Consider the following 15,189-nt stretch of genomic DNA (forward strand, 5'->3'; position numbering starts at 1 on the left):
AAAATAGCATATCAAAATGGCACACATGCCACTTATCTCCATTATCAGTATTGTAAGTGGTTTTTACTTTCTACCCTTTAGTGGAGTACTTCTAAGGGTCATGAGAGTACATCTTTTTTATCTGATTAACTACTGGCTCTACATCTTTACCAAGGAAGACTGGGGGGTAAAAACAAGGTCACCTTTTTCTTCCATATTAATGATGTCCTCCAGCTATACAGAATCATAAGAGAAATACAAGTATGGGCTGGATGTGGTGGCTCATGCTTGCAATCCAAGTACTTTGCAGGCCAAGGCGGGCAGATCACCTGAAGTCAGGAGTTCAAGACCAGCCTGAACAACATGGTGAAACCCCATCTTATAAAAATAAATAGCCGGGCGCGGTGGCTCAAGCCTGTAATCCCAGCACTTTGGGAGGCCGAGGCGGGTGGATCACGACGTCAAGAGATCGAGACCATCCTGGTCAACACGGTGAAACCCCGTCTCTACTAAAACTACAAAAAATTAGCTGGGCATGGTGGCGCGTGCCTGTAATCCCAGCTACTCAGGAAGCTGAGGCAGGAGAATTGCCTGAACCCGGGAGGCGGAGGTTGCGGTGAGCCGAGATCGCGCCATTGCACTCCAGCCTGGGTAACAAGAGCAAAACTCCCGTCTCAAAAAAATAAAAAATAAAATAAATAAATAAATAAATAAATAAATAAATAAAAGAATACAAGTATGTATATTATATATGTATATCCCTACACCAGAAACTGAAAAATAAAGCAGAGCTATCCAAAGCCTGCTCTAGAACTTTCTTTGGATAGAATTCCAGTAAAATCACATCTAAAGAGAAGGGGCTTGAAGGCAAGTAGTGAGTGAATAGTTCTGGCAGTCTCCTTTCCACTATTCCCAAATAACTTATGAAAAGGTGACTTACAGTTTCTATTTTACAGAAGATGAGGGAAAGGATGTATCTAAAGATAAGGCACAGGAATTTGCTACAAGACTTTACGTGCGATATAACCTGGATACAGTAGTTAAAACTACCTGAGATAAACAGTCTTAGACTATCTGTTTGGCCCTACTTTATGACTTAAGATAGTTTTCTATAATACTGTTAGCCAGTTACTCTTTTAAAAACAAAACGGTTCATCTCTTACTTATGAGACCCTAACAAGATCCTAGAAGAGATCTGAGAGACGAGGGGCAGTGAAAGAATTTCACAAAAACTTCCACTTGCAGACCTCAACTAAAAAGAATTCTGAAGTGCTTAAATATTGCTTTAAAAAATTATTTAAATGCATAGGCTACCTTTCTACCCAAACTAGGCATACTGAAAATGGTTTAAAAACTTAAATTTTAATAAAATACTATTTTTAAAAGTTGCTTATAAGGCACGAACAATGAAAATCTGCTAAAACTAAGTTCTTAAAAGACACACATTTAATATGCTAATAGACTACTAGGAGGTCGGTGCCACATACCAAAGACTGAACACTGGCCAGTTGTCACCATCGCACATACCATAATGGAACTCTGGCACACCCATTTCAAAGGGTTGCCAACCAGGCTACATATTTTGACTACTGCTTCAACGTATTGTTCTACAAATAAAAAGACAAAGCTTTAGTTTAACTGTATTCACATTTTAATACAGGAAGTCCCAATTATCAAAAAGACTTTCTAAAATCCGTCATTTTCAAGGATCCACCTGCTTTTACCCACTAGCAACTCAGAACCAGCTCCATAGCTAGAAGATTGTTTTAAGTTTCCAAGTCTCTAAATTCATGTATGCTTTAACCCAAATGAACAGAATAAATGAAGCTGAGTTCTCCATATTCTTGAAAAAAACTTGGTAAATATATTTACTAAATACCAGAACACACTATTTAACATTTAAATCAAAATAAATTCAAATGTAACAAATAATCTTTAGTAAGTTAGCTTTCAAAATAACATTTCTAGAAGACTTGTTTGCAGGAAATAACTGAAAGGGAGGATAATTTATAAAATGCTAATAAATAAAATGGAGCCCTACTCCTCTAAGGAAAAAAAAAGAAAGAAAAACAGGGAATTTAAACATTCTCTTCACTAATTATGCTAGCCTCTCTTATTTACCTAAATCTATACTGTCCCTTTATATAAAGAAAAAGAAGACTCCCTGAAAATGTACTTAATTAACATCATTTATGTTGGAATTTGCCAGAATTTAAAGTTGAGAACTGTGATTTGATACAACGAAGGCAAACTAATCTCACACCTTGCACCCCAAGGTGGTTTTCTCATATTTCACTTAAATTTGATGTCCCTGAAATTCTCAAAAGCATGTGATCTCTTTCAAACAGAAAAGATGTCTAAACATGTCAGTCATTACTTTTTGAGTAAATGTTATTAAAGTAACCAAACTTGTCTTTGAGAAAATTAATCTCAAATTTCCACCAAGGTCATTACATGACCTTTGCCCCCAAAAACAGATCAAAAAGTGAACAGCACCAATAATAATACTACTACAGTACAGGTCATGTTCTTATCACATGCCAGGAACTTTTTTTTTGTCAGAGTCTCACTCTGTCACCCAGGTTGGAATGCAGCAGCACGATCTCACTGTGACCTCCACCTCCCAGATTCCAGTGATTTTTGTGCCTCAGTCTCCCAAGTAGACCAAGTATGGTATGCCACCATACCCAGCTAATTTTTGTATTTTAAGTAGAGACAAGATTTCACCATGTCAGCCAGCCTGGTCAGGAACTCCTGGCCTCAAGTGGCTTATCTGATTCGGCCTCTCAAAGGGCTGGGATTGCAGGCATGAGCCACTGAGCCCGGCCACTTTTTCAAATGTCAGATTTAATGAGGTATAATTTATATACGTTAGGAAAAATAATTCTTCATAGGCATCTCTTTTGTATTTAGTGCAGGCAGAGGTACCAGCTGCCCTTTGCTCTAGAGAGTATCTTTTCAAGAATGTTTGTAGAGTGAACAGCCTTGAGAAATAAAGATAGTATCTCCTGGAGCAAAGGACAAGCATGCTTACTGTCCGTCCAGTATAATATAATGTATCCCTCCCAGAGCAAAGGACAGGCATGCTTATTGCTCATTAGAAAAGATTTGGGTTCTCTTAATTCAGGGCTTCTCTCCAACACGGTAGCCCACTGTGTGTACAAGTATTGCCTGGTCCTCTTCATGTCATCCTGTAGACTGAGGCTTAGAAAACAGGAACAAATGCTGATTGATACTCTGGCTACTGCTATTATAAAGAATAATAATCTGCCCTTCATCTTTAACATAGGAGTTTCATGTCTTCTACCAGATTCCATGAAAATGTGGCTGGATAACTTATTAGTCTGCAAGTAGGATAAAACCTCAGATCATCATGATTCTTGGGAGTTTTGGGGAAAGAGGATGGGATGCTGACACAGCCATAACATGCTTAGAGAAATTAGTCTGCAAGTAGGATAAAACCTCAGATCATCATGATTCTTGGGAGTTTTGGGGAAAGAGGATGGGATGCTGACACAGCCATAACATGCTTAGAGAAAGGATAAAGACCCTGCAGCCTGAGTTCTGGGACACGGGAAGATACCCTGGGATTTGAGAGTGATCATAGTGGTGGATGGGAAGAAGGTGGGAATAAAGACTCCCCTACCCGTCTACCTTTAATGAACAGGAGTGAAATTAAATGTTTAGAAACTGAGCAGTGAAAAGTGAGGCTGAAATTAGCCATCCAAATGGTGATTTGGTGGTTGTTCACTATCCTCTGTGCTAGAGGAGGGAGGGAAGTCTCATAACAATAAGGGCAACAAGCTCCCTGGTCCCAGGTGAAAGGCTGTGGCTGCGACTGCTGAGCCAAGGATTCCTCCAAACTAAAAGAGATGGTGTAAGTAATGATGGCCTTGCTGCCAACTACAGAGCTTCAAGTAGACCAAAAACATTAAACTGCGGGAGAATGACCCCAAGTGAATATAAAGCCTTGATTACCCGCACAGAGTTGCTCCCTCCTCCTCCACACTCCCTGATCCCTGTCTGCTTCCACCCCCAAACTCTTCTACTTTAACGAGAACGATGGTTAGGAATGGAGCTGAGGGCTCCCTGATCCCCAAGATGAACTGAAGGCCAGACATACCACTTAGGAGGTTTGCCCAGAGAAGTTTAGGGAGAGACTCAAAATTTTATGGTTCTCTTGGAAATAGGCACCCAGATAACCATTCTATCTTGTCCTGTCAGGCGGACACCCAGATTCAGCTAACAGGGTCTGGGCAGGGTTTACAGTGGTTAGGGAAATAAATGTGACTTATGGATGGGATGCTTTGGGCTAATTCAATGTACTATTGTTGCCTCTACATCATAATGTATAGTAAGAACTGATGAGCCGGGCATGGTGGCTCATGATGCTTTGGGAGGCCGAGGCAGGCAGATCACTTGAGGTCAGGAGTTTGAGACCTGACCAACATGATAAAACCCTGTCTCTAGTTAAAATACAAAATTAGCTGGGCGTCGTAGCATGCACCTGTAATCCCAGCTCAAGAAGCTGAGGCAGCTGAATCACTTGAACCCAGGAGGCAATGGTTGCAGTGAGCCAAGATCGCGCCACTGCACTCCAGCCTGGGTGACAGAGTGAGATTCCGTCTCCAAAAAAAAAAAAAAGAACTGATGTGTTGTGTGCTTGTACTTAAAAGTCTCACTTAAGAGCCGGTGAGGGTTTTCTTTCCAATCAGAAAGGACTGGATGTAAAAAAGTACACTGGTACCTTTGGGGCTCCACAATCCTAAGGACCATTTTGAGCTGTAAGTCTCATATTTTACTGATTAGAGGATTTGGCAAAAGGAGGCAGCCTCCACCTACAAGTGCCCCTTGGGGTTTTGAACACTTTGCCTCCCTGACACAGCAATCAAGTTTACCCCTCTGACAAGCAGCTATTAGCTTGCCTCTGGATTCCTTTGGACACTGAATGCCTAACTCGTGGAGGCCTCAAGAGTCTCCGGCCTGATATTCCTATTTTGAGGTGAGTCACCTTACACTTAATGACTAACAATGTGGTAAATCAATGGAAAATGCTTACGTGAAACACATCTGGCTTAGCCTTAGCCCCAAGAAGGATCACAACTTTACAAGAAAAAGGGCGGGCACCTAGCCCTTTGGGGAAAACTTTATCCCCTACTCTACCACTGGAGGCAAAGTTAATGGCTCAATGAAGCCTGCATCCAGTAAATGATCATATCTTATAGATTTGACATCATCAATATTCCAGTCAGATCCTTATCAATTCTTTCCTGGACTTAGGCAACAGCCTTTTAACTTGTCTCCCTGTATCCAATCTCACTTCAAGTTTAATACATTCTGCAAAAGCAGTCAGGACAATCTGTCCTAAAGACAACTCGAGTATTTTACCCTCTCCCCTATTAAGATCCTATAATAGTTTCTCCATTGCCTTCAGCTGAAACTGAATGGGACTTGTTAACATGACTCAGGCAGCTGGCCTAATGGTTTACTTCTTGTCTATCTCTTCAGCTTCATCTTTCCCACTCTTCCTTTACCGTCTCTATTACTGTCATACTATAACCCCTATCAGTTTCTAACACGACTTCCCTTATCTTCAGGCTTTTTGCCTCTCTCTCTCTTCCGTACCCCCATGTACACTCTCCCTCTGGCCTGACTGGTCTACTCTTCAGGTCAGAGTTTAGATGACAATACAACAGGGACTTTTATCATGACTAGTTAAGATTAGGTACCCAAGGCCAAGGCGGGCGGATCATGAGGTCAGGAGATCGAGACTATCTTGGCCAACATGGTGAAATCCCACCTCTACTAAACATGCAAAAATTGTCCCAGGTGTGGTGGCTCACGCCTGTAATCCCAGCATTTCAGGAGGCCGAGGTGGGCAAATCACGAGATCAGGAGTTCGAGACCAGCGTGGCCAATCTGGTGAAAGCCCATCTCTACTAAAAATACCAAAAATTAGCTGGGCATAATGGTGGGTGCCTGTAATCCCAGCTACTCGGGAGGCTGAGGCAAGAGAATGGCTTGAACCTGGAGGCAGAGTGAGACTCTATCTCAAAAAAATGAAAATAAAAAAGTTTTTTTTAAAATGCAAAAATCAGCTGGCCGTGGTGGTGTGTGCCTGTAACCACAGCTACTTGGGAGGCTGAGGCAGGAGAATCACTTGAACCTGGAGGCAGAGGTTGCAGTGAGCTGAGATTGTGCCATTGCACTCTAGCCTGGCAACAGAGCAAGACTCCATCACAAAAAAAAAAAAAAAAAGGTTAAGTACCCATGTAACACATATTACTGAATTCACACTCCTCCTGTGCCTTCTATTTTAAGGAAGAACCGCAAATTATTTATTCACTGCAATATAACCCTACTTATATGCTCAATAACTTGGGTAGTTAATGGCAATCTATATTCCACATATTGTGCTAGGTAATAAAAAGCAAAGTTATTTGTAATAATCCTTTGACTTAGAAATACATTAATAAAATTATATGCTGCCTTCCCTATTATGCTGCATTGAAATTAACATAAAAATTTCACAACAGTTTAATGAGGCATGCAATGGGGACATTATTATTCCCATTTAATAATCTGAGAATTTTCACATTATCATACAAAGCAAATTTTTCAAATTAAATTCAATGTTTTTGTCCATACATACTAGAATGTTACAATGAGAAGAATCTCTCAATTGGGGTACAAGTCAACAAACTATAAAAGTGTACCTCAAGTCATAGATTTCTGATTTCATTTAAACTAGTGCATTCGATTCTCTACTATCCTCACTAAGACAGAGAAATGGCATAAATAATCCTTACAGTATCACATTATGATATGTCATATTATGATATGTCAAAATACATATTATGATATGTTATGTCATATTGAGGCAGACCAGGTCTCACTAATGCAGGCCTCCAAAACAACTGTTTGTGATTAAGTTAAATATTAAAAGCCAGTGCCTTATACAAAGTATGGGATGTAATAAAAGGCCATCAATAATTTTGCCTAGGCTTTTCCTGGGCCTTAAAGCATGACAAAATAATGAAGGAATTCTTCGCAGGAGCCATTTAGGATTAAACAAGTTTTATTGTGGGCCTGAAGAAACTCCCCAGGTCTCCACAAACAAGTTTATTGGAGGTTTAAAGGAACTCCCCAAACCTCGGTGATTTCACAGGAGTCAAGATAAGGGTAATCACCCCAGCAACTGGACCCATTTAGATTAAGTAAATTTACTGAGGCTCCAGAGGAAGGTCTTCAGGAAGAAGTTAATCACTTATATCTTCAGATGAATGCACACTTACATGTAGACAAACAGCTTAGATGGCATATAAACTCTGAAAAACTTTGTAACTTTGAGTTGTTCTGGCGATAATTTCCAGGCCTTCTCCCTGTAATCAGTTGTGGAAAATAAAGACTTGCCTCCTCCCCGGTTCACCTGCATCTCGTTATTGGGCCACAAGAAATAGCAACCTGACCCTCAGTTTGGTCGGGGAACAATATGACATAGTATGTTCGTATTATGACATCTGGGACTATGTCATAATTTTTTTCTTAGCAAATGTTTTCTGAAAATGCTTGACCTAAAGTAGTATTCAGGTTAATGTGGATTATCTGAGGACATGCCAATTTATGACTGGAAGGAATAAATATTCTAGGCCAACGGTCCCCAACCCTTTTGGGATGACGGACTGGTTTCACGGAAGACAGTTTTTCCACGGACAGAGGGAATGGATTCAGGATGAAACTGTACCACCTCAGATCATCAGGCATTAGATTCTCATAACGAGCACAAAACCTGGATCCCTTTAATGCACAGTTCACAACAAGGTTCATGTTATGAGAAACTAATGCCGTCTCTCCTGATCTAAAAGGAGGCAGACCTCAGAGGGTAATGCTCGCTGACCTGCCACTCTCCTGTTGCGCAGCCCTGTTCCTAATAGGCTACAGCCCAGGGGTTGGGGACCCCTGCTCTACACACAGTAGAAAGAGTCTGTATCAATTTAGAATTTTACATATATCGTACATAATACATCAACTAAAATATACCAAGAAGAGATGACTGCATTAGCAGAAAATAACTGTAAAGGACTCAAGCTTCAGTGTCACATCCAATAGTACCTTTATGCTGAAGATCAATCTTTCCAAAATGAATTAAACAGCTGCAAAAATATATCTCTGCATTAAGTCTTCTACTTAAGCAAAATCACACAGTATCTTTGAAAGTAGTCATTCTGACCCATGTTACCGTTATCCACACTGTGTTGCAAGAAATGTTTATATTTAAATAATCAAAATTCTAAGAATGACTTCCATGTTTTAAAAGTTTTATACATGTCACTCACTTGCATTCTAATTACCTGCATAAGCGGGAAAGGGATGAAGCTACAGCTAGCTTTTAATCCTGTATATTCTTACAGGAGAGTACAGAAAAAGTGAGCAGTATCCATCCTGCGCGGCAGCTGAACAAGTAAAAAGTTTTGAGATGCACTGTTTTAAGTATATTCTATGAATACTTAATATAAAACATAAGACCTCAAATTAGCACACTGAAATAGAATTTAAGTAAATGTGATAGGTTCAAATGTCAGTCTCAATATCTCCCACTTGGCAGTATACTTGAGCAAGTAGACCTAATTGGAAATATTTAATTATGACTAATGGCATACCTCTAACCTAACCTTTCTGAGCCTTACTTTCCTAATGTTAATTAGAAATTAAATAGAAACTAACCTACACATTGCAGAGTTGTTATAAAACTAACTTAATGCTTATAAGGAATCTGGCATACAGTAGGTCTTCAATATCACAGCATAATTAAGAGCCAGGATTTAGTGAACTGACCATAATAAAGAATGAGCTCACACATCCAAGAACATTTATGTGGACTTTTAGAAACTCTAAATCCACAAGAAATTATTTGAACTGACTGTTGTTCATGAATGCTGACAAGATACATATATCAAATACCCATTACAAGTAAACGAATCCATTCTATGAACTAAAGTATAACACAGAATTGTGTCTATACTTCCTCCCCCAAAGATTTCAAAGCAACTTAAATAACCCAATACAGCAGTCTTCAAAATATACAAGATACTTGAAAAAACTACAGCTCAAAGCAACCGACATCTTTTTCAAAAACTTTTGCCACATAATTACAAAATGCTGTTAAAATCTAAGACTCTTTGACCTTGCCATTCACTCAGTTGTTTAAAACCTAATTACTGAGTATCCACTATGCACCAGGCAGGCACTCTGCTAAACTCTGGTGTAGTTACAGAAGAGACCAAAACCAAGAAGACGTATGCCACTACGCTATTTCCAACTAATATAGTCTTGTTTTCCTTAAACAATGTAAGAGAAAATTGTAAGTTCTTACAGTTGAATGCATTAATACTTGGTAAGAGTTAAGCAACCTCATGTAAGGGACAATCCAGTAGTTTCCCCCATGGAGACTAGGAGTAGAATAGGCACCCCTCTATGCTTCTCCATCAACTGTTATTTACCATGTAAAGACAAATGACCATTTCAAATATGAGTGAAATAATCCCAAGAGGGGCACTAATTTTACCCGTAAATTTTTAAAACCTGTTTATTCCTGGAACGTTCAGAGAACTGAATTTTAAGTTCTATTAAGTTAAACAGCAATCAAAAATCTATTAAAAATAAACTGCATTCACTTAGTTTTACTCAACATCTGAAATTATATTTTTTTTCTGGGGCAACCGTAATTAACTTACTAACTGCTCCTCCTTCTGATCAACCAACCACTTTCATGGGAGAGAAAAATCTAGCCTCTATCCAATTATACAATCTAGAATTCATACTACATATCCTAGAACATTTTACAAAGCAAGATTTTTCTCACAAACAGCTACATCACTACTAAAGTTTTAAAGAGTTTTTAAAGATTATTATCTAGCAAAACTGTTCTGCAAATACACATTCTCTCCCCCTCTCTCTCTCTCTCTCTCTCGTTAAGAAATCTTACTGCTTAAGTGGTTATCTAAAACCTAAGCAGAGAGAAACGACCAAGTGCCTTTTTAACGCCCACCTCCCCCAAAACGAAGGCTGTTAGAAAATGCTAACACAAATACTGACAGCAATAACACCATCATAATGATATGCAGCTAGGTGTGCTTCAGGACTAAGAACCTCCCTTGCAGTTCGTTATTATGGACTATGAAAGTCACATGAAAAAAAAAAAGTGCTGTCATTTCATTTTATGAATGCTGATTAGGGAGTTTCAGTTAACTGCAACACTTTACAAACAGACTATCAAGCCTCAGTTATCAAGCAGTTCTAGACACAAAGCTTCTGTTTCTATTATTAAATACAATTAAAGAATTAAAAGGATCATGGTTTTTCTTGAGGAATTAGTCTTAAATGATTTGCAATAGTAAGTCATCAAACACCCGAGCGACTGAAATTCCTTTCGCTATATAAAACACTCCTCTTAAACGCCAATCTCCCAAACCCTAAGACTTAAAAAACACAAAATTGATTGACTACCTTTTTCACACAGAGATTAAAGAGTAAAAAGGTGGCAAACTCAATACACTTACACGGAAGTAGTAAAAAAAAGTGTAAGCAAATTTCAAAAACCTTTGTCTCATTCAGAATGGCATTTTGTGGTACTGCAAGTATTCAGCCATCAGTATTCTGCACACACAGCGAACGTTGTCAAAAAATGTTGTTGACAGATGAGACAAGAAAGTCTCACCAACAAGCATTCCTACAGCAATGTATTAACAGGTAATGTTGCAAATCAGTCAAGGGACCAAGTGAGGAGGAATCCAGAGGAGCAGAAAGAATAACAATCTTCTGCCAAATTTTACACTCTGAGGAAATGAAGCCATCATAGAAGTCTTCCAGGAAAAAAAAGAAAAAAGGTATTCGGTACAGCCCAAAATAGCCATGAGGTACACACACACACACACACACAGCAAGTGCCACTTCCACTAGAGTTTGACAGTCATAGATTTGGGTAATTATAGTAGAAACTGTGTGTTTTGGAAACACACTAGGACCACACCCTAAGACTCAGAATCTGGACTTTAAACGCTGAGCATTAATTAAAAGGACAACGCAGTATCTAAGTTGGAAGGTCTAGCCGCGCAGGTGGAAGGCGAAGTGATGGGGAGCGATGAAGACACCAACTTCAACACCAGGGACCAGGAGGGCTGGCTGTCGACGCGGGGCGTGGCGAAGCCCGGGGGAGAAGGAGGTGTGGAGCTGGGGACAGGAACAGGGGTGAGGAGGAAAAGCGGCCGCGAGGAGGAAGGGGTGGTGGGAGTCCGGGTGGGGCGACAATGTGGACGAGGGAGGGGACGAGCCGGGGGGCCAAAGGTCACAGGCCGCCGCAGGATCTGGGGTGGGAGGGGGCGGCGAGCGCGCGCGTGGAGGTGCCAGTGGAAGGAAAGGGGCGGAAGAAAGGAAGACACGAATGAATGAGCGCCGGGGGCAGGCCGGAGCCGCGGCCCGGGGAGGAAGCGGGCCAGGAGCGCCGCGGGGCCGGGGGCGGGCCCAGCGCGCCGGAGAAGCAGGAAGCCCCGCGCCAGCGCGGGCCCCGCGGCACCCACCTCTTCGTCAAAATGGGGTCGCGGATCAGGAAAGCAAGGAATGAGGAAAGAGGAGAAAATGGCAAAAACCAATCACTCACCCTCCGCTCGAGCCTCCAGGCGCTCTCAGCCCCGCTTCTCCGCCCTCCTCGAGCCGCAGAGGCGGCTCCTCAGCGGCGCTAGGGGGAGCCCCGGGTCCGGAGCGGGGGAGCGGCAGCAGCCGGACCGGGAGCCCCTCAGCACCTGCCCCTGTGGCTGAGCCGCGATGAGCCAGGCGGCAGCGGCGGCGGCTCCGAGCGGGGAGGGCAAGTGACCCGGATGTACAGGGTAACGGCGAGGAGGGGGAGGGGGGAATGCCAGGAAGTGAGGGCGCCGCGGACCTGTCGGGCCGTGCGCATGCGCTGCACGCCCGCCCCGCAAGGTAAATCCTTAGCCTATCTTCTCCGCCCCTCCTCCCCGCCCCGCCCGAAGGGGCGGGGCGAAGCCGGAGACAGGTGGCCGGCAGGCGCGGCGCGCGAAGGGAGGCGTGGCTACCCCTTGTACCCCCCCGGCCTCCTTAAAGGGGTAGCACCTTCGCGCCGAGATAACTTCTGAGTGAGTTGGGGTCTTCCACCCTTCCTGATGTACAGATGGGAAACGGAGGTTCAGAGGTGGCAGTGACCTGCCTCATGTTAGCGAGCTTGGGAGTGGCGGGAACTGGACCTCGGGACTCGTTGCTGAACCCTAAGAAGTTGCCACAGTCCCTCCACGCCTGGAACCGCTGGGCTGCAGGGCGCGCCTCTCCCCCTCGGGTCAGGTACTGAGCCTCGCCTGCGCTTCCCGGCGCGGCACGTGTTGCCTGGCAGGCGCCCAGCGCCAGGAGACTGCACCGTTATCGCCTGCGATGATATCGCGGAGACGCCCTTGGGAGGTGAAAAATGATGATTCTGAGAACAACAATCAGACGCCACTTACAGCACTCTAAGATAAATCAAACCCCTATTCTGGGGCCGACACTGGGCAAAAATAACTAGTGGGCAGAAACTTGGATGTGACAGAGGGCACAGCCTCTTAATTATTTCCCTAATTCCCCTTTCACTCTTTGAATATAACTGATCCCTTCCCCTTTACAGACAAAAACAGAACATCCCATCTAGCTAGTTTATCCTAATCCTGTTACAAAGCTGAATTTTTTTTCATTAACACTAAAGGGGAAAAGATGACAATGTTACTTCTCCCAGGGTTATTTTCAGTTTGAAAGCTGGGCAGATCACTAAGATGGAGGTGAATATAAGCATTTTGGGGTCACAGGCAGAACTGAAATCCCACAAAAGTATGGCCTTCCCCCGCCCCCTCCCCAGAAAAATACATATATGCACACACATTTGGATAAAATTTCAGGAATTTCATGCAACCAGGGAGTCATCCATGAAATCCTGATTATGAACGAAGCTCTAGTCAAAGAGCTAAGATCCCAGGAACTATCTGCGCCTTACTGTATGGGGCCAAGAAATCACTCCTTGCCACAAAACACAGAAGGGCAGGCCTGACCTTATTTAGCCTTTTTGTCTTCCTCTTGAGTTATGTAGAGATCAAATGGTATGTAACATGGTGGGCATATTACTTAGAAACGTGTTGAGTCATGGAGAGATTAAGTGGCTTTTTGAAGGCACACGCTAAAGGCAACATTCCTGGGCCTCCGACTTTTACCTTAATTATCATACCTCAGGAAGATTCAAGGGTTCTATATTGTATCTATTATAATTTTCGTCAATTTCAATTAAACTGGAGATGATGTTTTGCAAACGTTGATGCTGATAGAAAAGTCCTCATAATCCAAGAACCTTGGTCCACTCGTCTGACATACTAACATCCAATCTCAGAAAACCTGGGTCCAGACAGACCACCGTGCTCCATGTGAACCAGAGGAGGAGTTCATACATGTTCACAGTCCCTTAGATATGAGCTCTGAGTAACCATACACCTCTAACCCAATCTCCCACCAAAAGCAGAAATATTTCATAGTATCTTCAACATGTGAATATCCAGTTTAGCTCCAATATCTCCAATTATAGGGAGCTCATTACTGCAATTATCAGCCTCTGACTGTGAGGAACCTATTTTACAGTAAGCAAAAATCTGATGCACAGCAATTTTCATCCACTGATCCTAATTTTTGTTTGTTTGTTTTGAGATGGAGTCTAGCTCTGTCGCCCAGGCTAGAGTGTGGTGGCACGATCTCAGCTCACTGCAACCTCCGCCTCCCGGGTTCAAGCAATTCTCCTGCCTCAGCCTCCTGAGTAGCTGGGATTACAGTTGCCTGTCACCATGCCCAGCTAGTTTTTGTATTTTTAGTAGAGATGGGGTTTCACTGTGTTAGCCAGGATGGTCTCAAACTCCTGAGCTCATGATCCACCCGCCTCAGCCTCCCAAAGTGGTGGGCTTACAAGTGTGAGCCACCGCGCCCGGCCCACTGATCCTAATTTTATCTATGGAGAGCAATACAGACATGACGCTGGCCTAGGAAGCTTACAGTCCAGCAAAGAAAACAATCCACTGAGGAGTGATAATAATAAAATACTGGACCAGGCGTGGTGGTGGCTTACGCCGGTAATCCCAAAACTTTGGAGGCCAGGGCGGGTGGACCACCAGAGGTCAGGAGTTCGAGATCAACCAGGCCAACATGGTGAAACCCTGCCCATACTTTCTGTTTCTCCATGTACACCGCATTTTCTCTGTCTATTTTTTTACATCTCAGAAGGTCCCGTGGCTTTCCTTCAGTGCTATTTTCTTAGAAATTTTTATTTATTATCAAATCGGTTTTAAAACACTATGGAAAATAAATGCTTTTACTCAATCATTGATCCATTCAATCAACACACATTTTTGCCCCCTTACTGAGTCCTGGGCATCAGGCTGAGGGTCTGGGAAGTAGGAGAGTAAGACACAAAGTCCCTGCTCCAGAGGGGCTGAGAGTTTAGTGCAAGGATAGCTGTAATCTTGCACTTAAAACATAGCATGACTGGTAATTTAGAAGGGTAGAGGAACCAACTTTCCCTGGGACAGCTGTGAAGGCTTCACAAAGAATGCGACCTTTGGCCAGGCACAGTGGCTCACACCTATAATCCCAGTATTTTGGGAGGCCAAGGCAGGCAGATCACTTGGGGTCAGGAGTTTGAGACAAGCCTGACCAACATGGTGAAACTCTGTCTCGACTTAAAAAAAAAAAAAAGAAAAAAGAAATTAACTGAAAGTGGTGGTAAGTGCCTCTGTAATCCCAACTACCCGGGAGACTGAGACAAGAGAATCGCTTGAACCCAAGAGGCAGAGGTTGCAGTGAGCCGAGATCACACCACTGCACTCTAGCCTGGGCGAGAGTGAGACTCCATCTAAAAAAAAAAAAGCAGGGGGCAAGACCTCTGAGCTTGGTCTTGAAGCTAAGGGGAAAGGACCTAGAAGAAAACGCAGAGGGCCAAGGGTTGGGGAGGATCATGGGGGTGCTGTGACACACTGAGATTGGAAAGGACATCATACACCATGTTAGAAATCTGAACTTGCCTTCTGAAGGCAACCACAAGTAAAGCAAAGCTTCTAACCAAGGGAGACTCATAATCAGATATGTTTTATATCAGGATCACTCTGACCACAGAGTCCAATATGGGCTACAGTGGTACAG

General features: G+C 42.8%; 1 protein-coding gene across 39 annotated transcripts in view; it reads right to left on the reverse strand.

The window, feature by feature from the left end:
* The window catches only part of CYRIB (CYFIP related Rac1 interactor B), a 170,890-nt gene that overhangs the window by 81,584 nt on the left and 74,117 nt on the right, over positions 1-15,189 (reverse strand). For 5 of the 39 annotated variants that reach the window (XM_032253528.1, XM_032253569.1, XM_032253645.1 and 2 more), the window contains exon 1: positions 11,636-11,848. The exons of 30 other annotated variants lie outside the window; for them this stretch is intronic. The gene's annotated coding sequence lies outside the window, so the exon portion shown is untranslated. Of the gene's footprint in view, positions 1-11,635; positions 11,849-15,189 lie in introns of those variants that run through there. 4 more of the 39 variants (XM_032253664.1, XM_032253595.1, XM_032253537.1 and 1 more) reach the window with 1 other exon arrangement.

The sequence above is a fragment of the Sapajus apella genome, unplaced genomic scaffold, assembly GCF_009761245.1.
Source record: "Sapajus apella isolate SASKATOON/1434 unplaced genomic scaffold, GSC_monkey_1.0 scaffold3, whole genome shotgun sequence".
Taxonomy (NCBI): domain Eukaryota; kingdom Metazoa; phylum Chordata; class Mammalia; order Primates; family Cebidae; genus Sapajus; species Sapajus apella.